Here is an 18,594-nt window from a genome sequence, read left to right on the forward strand (position 1 = left end):
CTCTTAATACCATCACTTTGGGGGTTAGCACTTCAACACAGGAACTTTACGGGACACAAATATTTATTCTGTAACAGTGGATAAAGTCTTTCAAGATGACCAGCTTCAAGTTAGATAACAGACTTTGATCAATTTAAATCTTTTTTAGGCCATTCCTTCCTCCTATTTTAATCTACTTCAACAAGACTTCTTCCTTTTCGCAGCTGATGGTGTTAACTGTACTCTTGCCTAAATTGCTTTAAGCACAAACATCACGTATTTAACTGGCTTATAATCCTCAGGAACCTCAAGTCTCCACTCAATATTTGCCTGGAGAAAACAATTCTCCCTGGAGAGAGATTCTTTTCTGGGTCCTGTTCACACACAAATTGTAAAGAATTGTATACCTACATGATAGGTTTCCAAACATACCTGTCTTTTGTTTCTAATTAGTAGAGAAATATCTTATTCACTCTATACTTTATCACATATTCACATTTTATTCACATATTCACTCTATTCCTTATCAGTTCAGTACTTCATTTTCACCAAATAGTTTTTGGCTTTCCATAGAAAAGTTAAATTTTCAAGGACTCAAACATTTATTTTTATTTTGTCATGTGTGCACAAAGTGTGTGTGCATGTATGTATATGTGCACACTACTTCAAAGTAGATTGAGGAAGAGAGTATGCATATGCTTTTTATCATAATATTTTTAATTATAAAATTCACATACTTCCACCTGGACCTATAAAAATCCTAGAATAAAGCATAAGGAAAACTCTTCTGAACATTGATCTAGGCAAAGAATTCTTGATTAAGATCTCAAAAAGGCTAGCAACAAAAACAAAAATAGACAAATGGGACTTAACTAAACTCAAAGGCTTCTGCACAGCAAAGAAACAATCAACAGAGTGAACAGAAAACCTGCAGAATGGGAGAAAATATTTGCAAACTATGCAACTGAAAGGGGGCTAATATCCAGAATTTATAAGAAACTCAAACAACTCAACAACAATAATAACAACAAAACAACCCCATAAAAAAGTGGGCAAAGGACATGAACAGACATTTTTCAAAAGATATACACATGGCCAACAAGCTTATTTTTTAAATGTTTTATATTACTAATTATCAAAAAATGCAAATTAAAACTACAATGAGATATCATCTTACATCAGCCAGAATGGTTATTATAAAGTCAAAAAACAACAGATGTGGGTGAGGATGCAGAGAAAAGGAGACGCTTATACACTGTTGATGAGAGAGTAAATAAGTACAACCTCTCTGGAAAACAGCTTGGAAATTTCTCAAAGAACTAAAAGTTGAACCACCATTTGATCCAGCAATCCCACTACTGGGTATCTACCCACTACCGGGTATCTACCAGGTATTTGATATAAAGATTTTGAAATCTTTGTGGTATATGTACATACAATGAATAACTATTCAACCATAAAAAAAGAATGAAATTGTCTTTTTCAGTTGCATGAATGGAACTGCAGGCCATTATATTTAGTGAAATAACCCAGAAACAGAAGGTCAAATACCACACGGTCTCACTAAATATAGTATCGTGGTAACATGTATACATGGATGTAGAGTGTAGAGTAATAGACACCAAAGACTCAGAAGAATGGGAAAATGGGAGGGGAATGACGGATGAAAAGTGGCTTCATAGGTGCATTGTACGTTATTCAGAAGATGGTTACACTAAAAGCCCAGACTTCACCATTACCCAAAATATCCATGTAACAAAACTGCACTTGTAGCCCTTAAATTTACACAAATAAAAAAATTTTTTAGATATACATACTTCTGATAGAAAGTAGATGCAAAACCACACCCATTATTTCATAATTAAAGAGTAATAAAATTACATTGTATGTCTTCTCAATGTATTTTTATATATGCATTTTTATATATGCATTTTTAACTTAATTTGTTTGACAATTTTTACCAAAAGAAATCATATTATATAAATTTTAGCTTATTTTTCCCTTAGTAGTATATTACAATATTTCCACATATCGAAAAATATTATTCTATAATATGATTTTTTAAAAATATAGTAATAATGGTGTTTTTAAGTAATTGAACAATATTTACCTCCTAAGAGTACCTCCTATGAGTACCTCCTAAGAGATAAAGCAACAGAAAGAATCTATAACAGCAAAAAGTGTATTAAGCTTTTTATTTTTTTTCTACGTATTGAAGCAGTTTCGGTCAAACGCCTGCTATTTGTCTTGTATGTACTGGAAAAATAAAGATAAGTTTTTACAGCAGCTATAAGATAGATAAGTTAGTCAAGTATTGTGTGTTGGGTACTATGACAGAGATAGGCTGACGTGGTATAGGAACACAGAGAAGAAGCCTTGAAGTAAGAAAGAGAGTCACCTGTTAAGTGACACTAACTAAACTTTTGAAGGACAAGGGGGAGGAGAATTGCAGAACAAACAGCATAAGTAAAAGGACTGCCTAGAAACAGTCAAGCATTAATTCACAAATTGGTTTGATTATAAAAATCAGTAGAGATTGCCAGGGGCAGTGACTCACACCTGTAATCCCTGCACTTTGAGAGGCTGAGGCGGATGGATCACCTGAGGTCAGGAGTTCAAGACCAGCCTGGACAACATGATGAAACCCCGTCTCTACTAAAAATACAAAAAATTAGCCAGGCATGGTGGTAAGCACCTGTAATCCCAGCTACTCAGGAGGCAGAAGCAGGAGAATCGCTTGAACCCAGGAGGTGGAGACTGCAGTAAGCCCAGATAGCACCACTGCACTCCAGCCTGGGCAACAAGAGAAAAACTCTGTCTCAAAAAAAAAAAAAAAAAAAAAAAAAAAAATTAGTAAAGACCTAAGTCCCACTCTTGGAGATTCCAATTTAATACATTTAGGGTCAGGCCAAGAATCTGCATGTTTATTAATGTCCCAAGAAATTCTTAACATTCAGGCCAAGTTAAAAAACAATTCTAGTCCCTCCAGCTGGAAACTTGCTTGTTTTACAGTGTAGCAATAAGGAAGTAGCCGTCACTGAAGCTTGGAAAGTGGCCAAAGACAAAAACATGTGGGTTAAGCCTTTAAGTTTATCCTGAAAAATAAAGGACTGGGTCTGAGTTTGCAGAGCAAATTAACATTTTAGAAGGATCACTCTGTAAAAAGCACAGTGTGATGTATAAGGAAACCAGGTTTTGAGGAAGCTAATGTGGCAGTCTAGGTGAGAAGTCATTAAGGCCTTAATTTAAAAAGTGGTTATGAGTTTAGGAAAGAGGAGAACAAAGAGATACTAAAGAATTAGAAGCCAGAGGGATTCAGGATTCATTAGGTACAAGTGAGAGTGACCTAGGAAGACTCCCAGGGAAGTGGATTGGGTGACTAGATAAGAGATGTGTTATTCATGAAAATGTAGCATTCAAGTAAAGAGCATGTTCGAAAGACAGGAGTTCACTTTTAGACATACTGAATTTTTTTTTTAGATGGAGTTCAGTCTTGTTGCCCAGGTTGGAGTGCAATGGCGCAATCTCGGCTCACCGCAACCTTGCCTCCCAGGCAAGTGATTCTTCTGCCTCAGCCTCCCAGGTAGCTGGGATTACAGGTATGTGCCACCACACTTGGCTGATTTTGTATTTTTAGTAGAGACAGGGCTTCTCCATGTTGGTCAGGTTGGTCTTGAACTCCCAACCTCAGATGATCCGTCCGCCTTGGCCTCCCAAAGTGCTGGGATTACAGGCTTGATCCACTGCACCTGGGCAGATATACTGAATTTTATTGGAAATTCAATTTTAGGTTCCATCGCAAACTCAAAAGGAAGATTTGGCAGGAGGAAGTTTGTGATATAACAGTGATCGAAGTTGAAGCCATGAGGAAGATAACACTTAATATTTAAGCAGGAAAAAAGGAACCTGCAATGGAAATGAAAAAGGATTGTCTTTTTTCTTTTTAAGGAAAGAATAATGCCACAGAAAATAAAGGAGAAGGATTCCAGAAGGAGAAGAACTGCAACCAATAAAGCAAACAAAATAAAGGCAAAGCAATGTTCCCTGAACTGTGCCATATGGAATTGGATGGTGCAGGTATCAGGAGCAAATCCTCTGCACATTTCCTGTGGGCAAGGCCGATCAAATGTTTCCTTCTTAGGAGCTGAATCTTGGGTGGTAACACCCAAGGAGGAAAGGTAGTTGAACCTTAGTAAACATACACCATTATGAATGTCCACAGTTTCCTTTCAGTGATCCTGTGCTTTCTGCCCTCAGGAACCTTGGCAGTTTAGCATTTCTTCTATTCTGAGTTACACCAGTATATTTCCAATGACTATCATTTTTTTTTCCATGAGTTGTTCTCAATTTGTTTCTTTGATTTACAATTAGAGACCCAAAACTGCCAAAGTAATTTTGCTTTTGCTTTCATTTTCAATAAGACACACAACCGTTCTGTTTATTTTCTGAAGCAGAACAGGAAAGAGGGAGACAATTGATATAATAAAATCATTGAGTACAGCGAAGAGGATGGGATCCAATCTACAGGTTGAGAAATGAGCCTTGAGTTAAGTGGGCACATTTTCCATCAGGAGGTAGAAGTACAAATGCCAGTAATTAAGTATATAAGTGAGAGAGAGAAAGGTAGTTTTCACTTCATGACCTTAGCTTTTCACAATGAAATGGACAGAATCATCATCTGCTGAGTGTAAGAAGAGTTGGTGGTTTTGACAGTAGGGGAAATGTTTGGAAGAGCCACTGTCAGTTGATCAGAAGCAACAATACACAGTGACATCAATTGGCACAGTTGTGTGATTTTTCTCCAGGACCTCTCAGCTGCTCAGTTCCAGAGTCAAAGAAACAGGATGGCTGGATTAAGAGTTGAAAGTAATATTGAAAGCATAATTTAAGTAGTGGACACCAGTGTGTGGGGCTGGACAGAGAAAATGGGAAGACAGTATTGATTAGGAGAAAATGGAGGGCTCAAAGCACATGGGGTCATGAAGTCAAAGGGCAGACGTTCAAATAAGGACAAGAAAGTCACCAAAAACGAATGACTGGGAAAAGCAGATGTCTTGCCTAAACATCAAGCCTGTATCTGAATCTCTCTGTGGATGAAGGGTTCACTTCTATCTGCCTTCAGATTGCTCTACTCTGCTATCAGTCAGCCTTAGGATTTCTAATCTGTTTTTCTGAATTTCGCCCACAAGCCAGATGACCACTTGGTGGAGCTCCTGCAAAGAAAATGTCAGCCCAGTGGTTAACTATTAGGATATCCCGAAAAACTTGAGATTCTATAAAATTCCTAGTCCAGTAAATGGTGGGCTGATTGAGAAATACTTTGTGTGTGTGAGTGTGTGAGCTCTCCTTTCCCTATTGCTTCCAATAGAATGACAGCTGACTTCTAGTGCTTGGAGCAACCAAGATTTTGGAAGGTTCTTTGATCTTAATGCAGCAATGAGTGTTCCCTCTATTACTTGCCTAATCTAGTCCTTGGCCAGTTGTAGAAATATAATATCTTTAAGAAAGGATCAGAAAAAAAGACCATAATTAAGACACTGCTCTTTTAGGCCTAGCTTATTAATGATACCTTTAATCTATTTTACCTCACAGGTTTAAAAAAATTCTGCCTATTGCTTGGTGCCACCCATACTGCTGATGATGAACAATGATCTGTTGCATAAATTGCCACCTACCTTTTATTCTGTAGCAGCCATTCATTAAAACTCTAAGGCCAGTAATTACCAGTCATGAAAGTGGCATTATCTGCTGTGATTTCCTGTTTGGTTTTACTTTGAAAGTGCCTGAGCTGGTTACCTTACTTGGATAGTGTAGACTGTTCCAGTGCCATAGACAGCTTATTCTCCTGTCCCTGGCACAGTCCCCCAAACAGTGCCTTCATCACTGCAAAGAGAGAGTGTGGCTTAATTACACTATATTCATCTCTATGACTGGCCAGACAACTCAAACCACCAGGTTTCATTACATGGTTGTTATAGTTTCATCATGGTTTACGACCAAGAGCAAACACTTTACAATGTAGTATGAGAAAATCAAGAAGATACAGTTAGATTGATTAATTTGCAGCAAAATACTACCTGGAGTATCAGGAAGACTGGCAGATGCTTCCAGTTCAACTCTATATCACAGATCAAATTTTAAAATTTCAATAAGCAATTTCTCTTCTTTTAATTGACAGAGGTAGTGGTTACCTTTAGCTGTCATAAAATTGAATAAAAATCTGAGATAATGAGATAATACAATGTTGACATGTTTTTAGGTGGCAAAAATAAACCTTAATATTGTGTCATCAATTTCTTCTTCTTCACACCTATAATTATGCAGGTATGTGGATTTCATTCTTTTCATACTAACAGTTATACTATATTCTGTCACATTCCCCCTAAGATGCTGAAGCTAGATTGTAGGTCTGGAACAAACTTTTGCCCTTGGATTGTTGACAGGCACTGCAATTTAATTAAGTTGACATTTCGAGCATAAATTCCCAGAACTAGAAGACACCACAGAGAATCTTTTATCTGACCTTCTGCCTAATGTAGGAAATCTCTCCACAGCACACCCAGCAAGTTGTTTTTCCAGTCTTCCTTGATTTCATCAGCATCCCAAATTATTCACTGAGTACTTAATCATGGTTCTGCTTTCCCCTAGGAAACCACACAGAGTCAAGTTTTCTACTATCAGAGAGGACAAAAGGGAAATGAGTTGTCTATCAGAGATAAATGAGCAAGGACAAAGGGAAAATCATTAGTAGAAAGAAAAAGGAGCGTCGAAGAGCAGTACGATGAGAAATAGGAGGAAGAGATGTGTGCAGTTTAAGAGAGCAATCACTTTCACTAAGCCCTTTTCATTCTCTTGCAATACTCTCAGGGATTAGAGATTGGAAGGCACTGCACTGGTGTGGAAGTAAGCTGGTAAGAAGCACCGGTCGGCCGCAGTTGCTCATTCCTGTAATACCTGCACTTTGGGAGACCAAGGTTGGAGGATCACTTGAACCCAGAAGTATGAGACTGGCCCTGGCAACATATCAAGACTCTATCTCTACAAAAAAAATTTAAAGATTAGCCAGGTATGGTAAGCACATGCCTGTAGTCCCAGCTTCTCAGCAGGCTGGAGTGGAAAGATTACTTGAGCCCAGTAAGTCGCGGCTGCAGTGAGCCGTGACTGCACCACTACACTTCAGCCTGGACAGCAACATGAGACCCTGTCTCAAGAAAAGAAGAGGAGAGGAGAAGGGTGGGGAGTGGAAGAAAAGGGAGAGAGAGGGAGGGAGGGAGAGAGGAAGGAGAAAGGAGGGGAGGAGAGGGTAGGGGAGGGGAGAGGAGAGGAGGAGGAAATAAAAGGAAGAAACATGGAGAAAAGAGTCAATGTCATAATCAGAGCCTACAGTGGCATTAATGTGGCCAATACTGTGTCTTTGTTTGGGAGGTAAGAAGGAAGGTGTATTTATGTCCGCACATAAGAAAGATGTGTTCCTCTATTTGTAGGTCTCTTCTAATGTGTCACCTACCTGACCCACTAACTGTGGACCCGCTAACTCTATTAACAAGTAGGTATAATTGTATTAGTATAGATCTCTTTTTTAAAAAAGAAGATGAAACAAGAGCTTATGTGCAGGAGATTATTTTGGGAAATTATCCTAAGTTTTAAGGAGTGAAGTGACTAGAGAGAGTGAAATACAGAAGAAAGGAAAGCAGTATCAGGGGGAAAAGGTCTCAAGTTGAACATGACAACAGGTCATGATCCATTGAGATCCTCTAAAGATCCATATAGAATGAGCCTCAGAATTCTGCAAAGAAGGGATAGAAGAAGGTGGCATTTAACCACCGAGGTCTGTCCCTGATTAGTCACGATTTGCCTTAATGACATTAACTCTCTCATATACAGTGTGTGAGGCAGATCTGCAGCTACCACAGACACCACAGCTGTCCTGTAGAGTTAGCAATGGGGCAGAAATTAAGGAATGCCAAATGTGGCCTGGCATGGTGGCTCACACCTATTATCCCAGCACTTTGGGAGGACCAGGCAGGCAGATCACTTGAGGTCAGGAGTTTGAGACCAGTCCAGCCAACATGGTGAAACCCTCATCTCTACTTAAAAAAAAAAAAAAAAAAAAAAAAAAATTAGCTGGGCGTGGTGGCAGGCACCTATAATCCCTGCTACTTGGGAGGCTAAGGCAGGAGAATCACTTGAAGCCTAGAGGCTGAGTACACTCCAGCATGGGCAGCACAGCAAGAATCCACCTCAAAAACAACAAAAGAAAAGAAAAGAAAAAGAAAAAGAAAAGGAAAAGAAAAGGCAAGTGTAGGTTGAAAAGTCATGTTGATTTTCACCTAGCCAAGAATGGTGGCCTCAGTGACGGCTGGAGTAAAATTAGGTCCAAGTCTATGAGTTGGAAGACACCAGTTGCCTACACAACAATTAGCCCTAGTAGATTTTTTAAAAAAAATAAAAACTCTGGACATAACTAAAAATAGAAAAGTAATAACTTTATAGTGGAGTTATTACAAAAGTTGTAACTATATATGGGCATCACCAGTGATGGGACAAACTGCCATCACATGCTTCCTAACATGATGTATTGAGAAGAAAACAGTATTATTCTTACGTAATATTCTTACATCTAACTTGCATAACATCTAGCTTGCATAACCTGGATTGAATCATACAAAAACATTAAACAAACCCAAATTAATTTCCTTTCTACAAAACAAATACCCTGAACTCTTAAAAATATCAGTATCACAAAATAAGAAGAATAAGGGACACTTTCAGATTAAAGGAAACTAAAAAGATATAAAAAGTAAATACTATGTGTGATCCTGTTCAATTCTGAACCAGAAAAAAACTCGTAATTCATAAAACACATGTTTAGAAAAATTTGCAAACTTTTATAAGGTATATTGATTAAAATATTATATCAATGTCAAATTTCCTGGATTTGATCATTTTACTACAGTACATAAATGAATACTCTTGTTCTTAAGAAATATATACCGTTGTATTTAGGAGTAAAGGAGCATGACATCTGCAACTCACTTTCTTTTTTTTTTTTTTTTTTTTTTTTTTTGAGACGGAGTTTCACTCTCGTGTTACCCAGGCTGGAGTGCAATGGCACGATCTCGGCTCACCGCAACCTCCGCCTCCTGGGTTCAAGCAATTCTCCTGCCTCAGCCTCTCCTGAGTAGCTGGGATTACAGGCACGCGCCACCATGCCCAGCTAATATTTTGTATTTTTAGTAGAGACAGGGTTTCACCATGTTGACCAGGATGGTCTCGATCTCTTGACCTCGTGATCCACCGGCCTTGGCCTCCCAAAGTGCTGGGATTACAGGCTTCAGCCACCGCACCCGGCCCTTGCAACTCACTTTCAAATGGTCCTCTCTGTAGAGCGGGGCAGGGTGGGAGAGAGAAATCAAATATGGCAAAATGTTAACAACAGTGAATCTGCGTTACGTATATGGGTGATCTTTATACTGTTCTTGCAACTTTTCTGTAGGTTTGAAAGTAAAATGTTTAAACACTATAAGCTCTGGATCAAAGGGAATTATAGTGAGGGTTCAAAAGACCTGAGCTTTAGTTCAAAATCACTGATGCTTGTTGCTTCTGTTTTCTCATCCAGAAACTTTATAGAATTACTGTAAGAACTAAATAAAGTGATTTATGTAAAAGACGTTTGAAAGGTTTAAAATAACATTCAGTTGCGTAGTATTGTTAGAAATGGGAGCTTGACATTTGAAGATGGCTTAATAGATGGGGTGTTAGATCATGTATCATCTAAGCAGTGACAGACATATACAGAGAAACAGAGGAATGTGTGCGTTTATAACTTGAAAGTAGAGAGCATTTGAGGTCATTTTCAGCTACTAACTCCTTATTCCAAATTGGTACCCTTTAAGAAACTTTAATTATCTACTGTATACTAGACAATATATATATTGCAAGAAATGCAAGGATGAATGATTCATATTCTCAAGAAATTTAGAGCTTACTAGGGGATAAAACTATAAAAATAAAAATCAGTAATATGATCTGTTATGAAATGGCTACAGAAACAAAAGTAAGAAAGCAGCAAATGTGAGGTCTGACGATAAATACAAAAGAATTTCTGACAGGAAGTGATATTTGAATTGAGCTTTGACGAATGAGAATATCACTTAGAAAAGGAGGACCGGGTGTGGTGGCTCATACCTATAATCCCAGCACTTTGGAAGTTTGAAGCAGGTAGCTCACCTGAGGTCAGGAGTTCGAGACCAGCCTGGCCAACATGGAGAAACCCCATAGCTACTAAAAATACAAAAAAAATTAGCCAAGCGTGATAGCGTGCACCTGTAGTCCCAGCTATTCAGGAGGCTGAGACATGAGAATCTTGAACCCAGGAGGCAGAGGTTACAGTGAGCCAAGATCATGCCACTGCACTCCAGCCTGTGCAACAGAGTGAGACTCTGTCTAAAAAAAAAAAAATGAAGAGAAAAAAAGAAAAAGAAATAAGAAAAGTGCATTTCAGGCAAAGAAAATGACAGAGGAAGCTATAAAAATATCTTACACATTTAGCCTCTTTGCAATTTTTTGCCTCCTATGTGACAGTTTCCCCACTAAATACCCGTGAAGCCATGAGAATTCCCTCCATTTTCATTTCTTGTTTTATCAGTAACTTTGAAATTTTATAGTGTATTAAAATAATGGCTGGTCAGCCACAGTCATGAAGACTGAATGGAACCTCCTGTTCCATTTTTTCCAAAAAAAACCTCCTGTTTTTTGTGAGGTTTTTTAGGGATGGTTAATTTTTTAAAATCTGATTCTGGATCCCAAGAAGATTATAAAATGTTTTTAAGTTTAAAAAAACAAACATGTTGTTCTCTTCTTTGCATTGGATTTGGGTTATTTCATAGAGCATTTTAATTAATGGTGCAAATTAGTCTAAAGCTCTCAGTAGTGATATCAATGAATACACACGCTGTAGAAAGGCCAGACTTTTCATAAAGCCACAAAAACTATTTCTGGTGCCCAGAAAATGACTTGGTTAGTATCAAAAACAGTATATCCTCATTTAGGACAAGTGAAAGGCACCTCTGTGGTTAATAAATTTCACTTGCAGCAACAGAGTAGAAGCCCCTAGGAGATACACTCCACTGCTTCTACAGAGAGGTAGAAGTGAGTTTCGGTTTTAATTTTGCCCTTTCTTTGAAATGATTCTAGCTTCTGCTTTTGAACAAACAGTAACAGTTTCTGATCCGTTTTACTGTCATTGAATATCAAATGGAGAACTTGTTTTTGAGACAGGAAATGCTAGTGAAACTCCTCGCTCCTGTCAGCACTTTCTAAGCAAAGTTAGGCATACGGCTTGCCTTCTCTGTATTTGGAGATCTTCATCTTTACAAGATGCTTATTGGAATCTGGAAGCTACAGTAATTCATACTTAGGCTTCAATAGCCTATTTTTTTTTTTTTTTTTTTTTTTTTTTAAGACAGAGTCTTGCTGTGTCACCGGGCTTGGGTACAGTGGCAGGATCTTGGCTCACTACAACCTCCACCTCTCAGGATCAAGTGATTCTCCTGTCTCAGCCTCCCAAGTCCCAAGTAGCTAGGACTACAGCCATGTGCCACCATGCTCAGCTAATTTTTGTATTTTTAGTGGAGACAGGTTTTCACCATATTGGCCGGGCTAGTCTCAAAATCCTGCACTGAAGTAATCTGCCCGCCTCAGCCTCCCAAAGTGCTGGGATTACAGGCGTGAGCCACTGTTCCAGGCCCAATAGCTTAATCTTTGTGTTTCACGCCTGGAAAACTAAAACTGTAGTACTGCTGACTTTCTAAACTGGTACAAAGACTTATCTTAGGCAATGTCTGAAAAGTGCTCTAATCACCTTAGAAGAAAAGTATGCACTCTACAAATCATAGACTTGGAAGACATTGTTAGAAGTAATCTGCTCCAGCTCTGCAATATATGAATCAGGAATGATTTGTAGGATGCAGTGAATTAAGATGGGTACTCTAAGCATTTTATTTTGCAAGGTCAACAAAATGCAAGTTGTTAGAACAGTTTTAGTTCGGTATCCTATGGCTACCAATGTATGCTAAAATAAGTCTTTCATTATACACAGTGACAAATTCTTCCACCTCTTCAGTTCTCTTCACCGATACAATGTATACTGAGTAAGATCTCCCTCAGTTAGTCGAGGCCATCTCTGGCTCTTCTGGAATATTCTGTCCCTCTCAGGACTACATTTGATGTGCATTTTATTTTTATTTATTTATTTTTTTTTTTGGAGACGGAGTTTCGCCCTTGTTACCCAGGCTGGAGTGCAATGGCGCGATCTCGGCTCACCACAACCTCCGCCTCCTGGGCTCAGGCAATTCTCCTGCCTCAGCCTCCTGAGTAGCTGGGATTACAGGCACGTGCCACCATGCCCAGCTAATTTTTTGCACTTTTAGTAGAGACGGGGTTTCACCATGTTGACCAGGATGGTCTCGATCTCTCGACCTCGTGATCCACCCGCCTCGGCCTCCCAAAGTGCTGGGATTACAGGCTTGAGCCACCGCGCCCGGCCTTGATGTGCATTTTAAATATACTTTGCCTCTAATTGAAAAAATAGCAGGATGGGGCCAGGTGTGGTGGCCCATGCCTGTAATCTCAACACTTTGGGAGGCCAAAGCAGATGGATCACTTGAGGTCAGGAGTTCGAGATCAGCCTGGCCAACATAGTGAAATTCCATCCCTAATAAGAATATAAAAATTAGTTGGGTGTTGTTGGGGTGCCTGTAATCCCAGCATGAGAATCACCTGAACTTGGGAGGCAGAGGTTTCAGTGAGCCAAGATTGCACCCCTGCACTCCAGCCTGGGTAACAAAGGAAGACTCTGTCTCTAAATAAACAAACAAATAAATAAATAAATAAAATAGGATGGGCACAGCAGCTTAGGCTTATAATTCCAACACTATGGGAGGCTGAGGCAAGAGGATCACATGAGCTCAGGAGTTTAAGACCAGCCTCAAGAACATGGTAAGACCCACCTCTATAACAATTTTAAAAATTAGCTGAAAGTGGTGGCACCAGCCTGTGGTCTCGGCTACTTGGGAGGCTGAGGTGGAAGGATCACCTGAGCCCAAGAGGTAGAGGCTGCCATGATTGCACCACTTACTCCAGCCTGGGCAACAGAGTGAGACCATCAGCAGCAATAAATAAATATAAAATGATAGCAGTTGGCGGCCAGGAGAGGCGGCAAGGGAGATTTCCCAAAATATGAAATTCTGATTCTATCTTCAGGATAGATTCTGCAATCCTCAGAGCATTTGGAAATTCTCGAGAGATAGTTTTGCTAACACACAGTTGCTTGTAACCCATATTGTCTTTTCTCCCTTTGCGGGCAAGGCCTTAGTTAACAATATTTAACTTAAACAGCACCATAGTGCTACAATGAAGGGAACTCCTGAGCTACTTCTATTTCCAAGTCTCTGGCCAAGTCGCTCTTGAACTGCTCCATCCCCTAAAACAAACAAATTCTTTTAGTTAATATTTAAACTCTGTTTATTTGACCTTTATTCCTTTGACCCTAATGCTTTAACTTCAGCTAAAACAAAAATGCTGTATTGGAATAATTAATAATAGTGCTGTCAACTATCAAAATTGTTTGTGTATATGTGTGTGTATATATATGTTACTTAACTTTAGCTAAAATTAAAATGCTCTACTGTGATGGAAGAATCCAAACAATTTTGATAGGTGACTGCTTAAGCCTCTGAGAGTGAATTAACTGTTATTGCTCATTGCTCATTTACATGTATAAGCTCTGGACTGGATACTTTTTTTAAGACAATATTTTAAGGCGCTTAATTATTGTGAGATTTTATATATCTAAGATGTATTTTTAAGTCTCACGATCATTCTACCAAGTAGGGTTTTTTTTTTTTTTCTAACTTTTTTATTTTTTGAAATGGAGTCAGGCTCTGTCTCCCAGGCTGGAGTGGAGTGGCACCACCTCTTCTCACTACAACCCCCTTCTCCCAGGTTTAAGCGATTCTCGTACCTCAGCCTTCTGAGTAGCTGGGATTACAGATGCATGCCACCACACCCAGCTAATTTTTGTATTTTTCATAGAGACAGGGTTTCACCATGTTGGCCAGGCTGGTCTCAAACTCCTGACCTCAGGTGATCTGCCTGCCTCAGCCTCCCAAAGTGCTGGGATTACAGGCAAGAGCCACTGCACCCCACCCAAGTAGGCATTCTTATCTCTATCTTACAAAAGGGAAAATTGAGGTTCAGAAGTTTGAAAAGGTTTTATGCCACCTGTAAGTGACAGCCAGAAACTAAACTCATTTGTGACTATCAGATGCCAAAGTAGGGGCCACAATTTTGCAGGTTCTTATTTTAAATGGTAGCAGGAAGAGAGTTGATGGGTGAGAACCAGAGATCCGGGAGAAATACTAGTCTGGGGCTGTGGTACAGGAAACACAAGAATAAAAGTAAATTGTGGCCAGGCCTAGTGGTCATGCCTATGATCCCAGTGCTTGGGGAGGTCCAGGTAGGAGGACTACTTGAAGCCAAAAGTATCAGGCCAGCCTGGGCAACATAGTGAGGCTCTGTCTCTACAAAAATATTAAAAATTTAGTTGGGTATGGTAGCATACCTGTAACCCCAGCACTCAGGAGGCTGAGATGGGAGGATTCCTTGAATCCAGGAGTTCAAGGCTTCAGTGAGCTATGATTGGGCCACCGCACTCCAACATGGGTGACAGAGTGAGACCCTGTCTCTAAAATGAATAATTAAAAACAGAATGAGAGTAGCAAAACATGAGGAAAAGTACATCTACTCAGTTAAGAACATTTATTGAGTAACTACTTAAAAGAAGACACTGTGCTAAATCCTGGCACAAATATGTGTGTGTGTATGTATATATATATATATATATATATAAATATATATACACATTAATATATTAATATAATTGTGTATAATTAACATATATACACACACATATATTTGTTATTTAAGATTAAATACATAAATGTTCTTCAAAAAATAGAGACAACAAGCTGGACACAGTGGCACTAGCCTGTAGACCCCACTGTTAGGGCTGAGGCAAAAGGATCATTTGAGGCCAGGATTTTGAGGCTGAAACTGTAGCACACTGTGATCATGCCTGTAAATAGTCATCATACTCCAGCCTGGGCAACACAGCAAGACCTCATCTCTAAAAATAAAAATAAAAAGATAAATGGTAGGATACAATATAAACTGTTTATTCAGCATCTTATTTTTCTTATTAACACTTGTTATGTTGGCCGGGCGCGGTGGCTCAAGCCTGTAATCCCAGCACTTTGGGAGGCCGAGGCGGGTGGATCACGAGGTCGAGAGATCAAGACCATCCTGGTCAACATGGTGAAACCCCGTCTCTACTAAAAATACAAAAAATTAGCTGGACATGGTGGCGCGTGCCTGTAATCCCAGCTACTGAGGAAGCTGAGGCAGGAAAATTGCCTGAGCCCAGGAGGCGGAGGTTGCGGTGAGCCGAGATCGGGCCATTGCACTCCAGCCTGGGTAACAAGAGCGAAACTCTGTCTCAAAAAAAAAAAAACAAAAAAAAACACTTGTTATGTTAATACATATAGCTCTATCTCCATTCATCCCAATGGCTACATAACATTTCATTGTACTGATGTATCTACCATAGGTTATTTAACCAGTTCCTTTTCAATGGATATTTAGGTTGTTTATAATCTTTTAGAATTAGATATTTGTTGCAATGAGTATACTTATGCACATGTGATTTTGCAAGTGCAAGCATATTTATAGGGTAAATGTAGAGAGGTAGAATTACTGAGTTGAAGAATACGTATATGTATATATATTTAATTTGACATGCATTGCCAAAATGCTCTCCATAGAGGTATTCCCAACTCACGTTCCCACCAGCAGTATATGAGAGTTTCTATTTCCCCACGCAACACCATTTGAATTTAGCCAATCTGCAGGTGGAATGCAGTGTTTCTGCAGTTTTTATTTGAATTGCCGATATTTTAAATACAGAGCATTTCATTTTTTTAAGGAAAAGGATTTCCAGGTTCTCTTGAAAAATCTGAAGTTTAGCAACTCTGGATCCACTTTCTACAGCTGAATAGTGACTACTTTCCTTAGGCAAGGTATACAATATTGTCCTTCTTCCACCACACACACACAATCCCACATTCATCCCTGACACTGAAGCCAAGAGCCAGTTTCTATTCGTCATTTTCCCGTGCAGCCCCATTTACTAATCTACACTACCTTACTGGCTTCAGATATTTGAATTTTCAGCTGGTCTGTAGAGAAATTAATATTAAAAGAGAAAACAAATGAAACAAGTAGAATAGATAAAAGAGACAGAATAGTGAGTGAAAATGAAAGAAAGGTATGTTAATATCCTTCATGAGTAACAAATTTTAGGCTCTTCTGGTCTCCATCCTCCTGGAATTTATCAGGTTACACCCACAAACTTGATACAACACTGACTAACTTTATGTCTCTAGCACAAATATGCCAGAGTAACATTTTGAGAATCTTGGGGATGACTCTGGTTGTGAATCTAATTTTAGCAATAACCTTGGCCCTGACCTTCTAGAAGGCAAATACTTTCTATATACTCAGGTATAGAAAGCATCACATTCCCTTATTTCCCTATATCAAATTAAATTTGGAGTTATGCCCACACTCACTAGGGAATTAACAACAGGAGATATTAGTTATCGTGGGGAGGCAGGACAGAAGGGTCTCCCTGGGATAGCTGAATGCTGCCCTGATAACTTGGAGAAGGACTCTAGTCTGTGCTCTATCACCATCTAAACCTGTGATATTCATAGAAGACCAGCAGCCATTCCCTTCATGGCAATTATGGGCACCAGAAACATTCACCATGATTCCCAAAGCTACAGCATCCATGCACTTTCTGTAAGACTCCCCCCACCTACAGCCTTGGCACCACAAGGGGTAATGTGCACCCTCAGTCACCACAACACTGGGAAGCTACCTGATGGAGATAAGCCACATATATCTGTTCAACTCCAAAATCCAGTTTTGATCCTTTCCTCCTCTGAGATAATACAGTTTACTTTTCTCCTGTCTAAGCAGAGGCCAGAAGAGAAGTTCTAACTCAGGCCTTTAAAATCAAATTACTGGCCTCTCTTCTCTTGTTTGGGGAAAGGAGATGATTTACTCTTCCCTTGTCAATTCACAGTGGGGAAAAAACATCTCTTTAGATTTTATTTTCTTAGTAACACTGAGTCTGCTGCTTAAGAGGGAAAGTTCTGCAAGTTCTGCCATTAATAGGAGATTAGAAAGCCAGGTATGGTGGCTCATGCCTGTAATCCCAGCACTTTGGGAGGCTGAGGAGGGAGGATCATTTGAGGTTAGGAGTGACCAGCCTGGGCAACATAGCAAGACCTCATCTCTACTAAAAAAATAAAAGAAACATTATTTATTTATTTATTTATTTATTTATTTATTGAGACGCAGTTTCACTCTTGTTACCCAGGCTGGAGGGCAATGGCGCAATCTTGGCTCACCGCAATCTCCGCCTCCTGGGTTCAGGCAATTCTCCTGTCTCAGCCTCCTGAGTAGCTGGGATTACAGGCATGCACCACCATGCCCAGCTAATTTTTTGTATTTTTAATAGAGACGGGGTTTCACCATGTTGATCAGGATGGTCTCGATCTCTTGACCTCGTGATCCACCCGCCTCGGCCTCCCTACGTGCTGGGATTACAGGCTTGAGCCACCGCGCCCAGCAAGAAACATTTTTTAAATAAAAGGCAATCGGATCTACTCTAGATTGAACCATGTAAGAGATTTGGTCCTAGACTAACCAGGCCAACTTAGAGACTAACTAAATTGCTGCAAATGAACCCAACTATTAAAATGTCTCTGAGACCTTTTTCTACACAATTACTTACAGAAATACATCTGGTCTGGATCTCTGAATACCACCATGATAGGGTATTAGCCATGTACTAATCTCTTCAAGGTTGACCTGTCATTTAACCCATTTTCTCCATGAATTTGAAATGATCTCTTTGGAGTACAAAGAGAGTTATATTTATTATCATCAAGCTTTCAGTTGAAGGGAAGGATGGAGAAGGTGAGGGAGGACAGTTAGATTCATGTTCAATTAAAATTTGAAAGTAGATCTGAAAGTTAGACTAAATCATCATTCATACAGATTTACCTTCTTCCGCTACTGACAGATGGCCAAATAAATATGTATCTGAATATGTCTTCCTTTCTTGTAATAAACTTAGCTATTGGGAAATAATTACCATTGCAAAGAATAGAGAAGCAGTTTTCCTGCTTGTGTAAGATCTCAGTAATTAATCACAATTGGAAAATTTGCCATTTTCTGTTTCTCTCAATATTGTGTAAATTTTCTAATAAATCTGAAATGTTTAGCAGAGTGTTACGCCATGCACATATAATCCCAGCTATTTGGGGGGCTGAGGAGGAAGGATTGCTTGAGACTAGGCGCTCGAATGCAGTTTTGACAAAATAGCAAGATCCTGTTTCTAAATAATCAATAAAAATGCTCTGAAATGTTTTAGACAAAAAGAACATATTTCCAGTGACTAAAAATACATGAAATACTACATCTAAA

General features: G+C 39.2%; 1 protein-coding gene across 1 annotated transcript in view; it reads right to left on the reverse strand.

Annotated features, from left to right (window-relative positions):
• The window catches only part of LOC141585071 (uncharacterized), a 177,814-nt gene that overhangs the window by 75,516 nt on the left and 83,704 nt on the right, over positions 1-18,594 (reverse strand). The gene's annotated exons all lie outside the window — the stretch shown is intronic.

Source organism: Saimiri boliviensis, chromosome 1, assembly GCF_048565385.1.
Source record: "Saimiri boliviensis isolate mSaiBol1 chromosome 1, mSaiBol1.pri, whole genome shotgun sequence".
In the NCBI taxonomy this organism is placed as follows: domain Eukaryota; kingdom Metazoa; phylum Chordata; class Mammalia; order Primates; family Cebidae; genus Saimiri; species Saimiri boliviensis.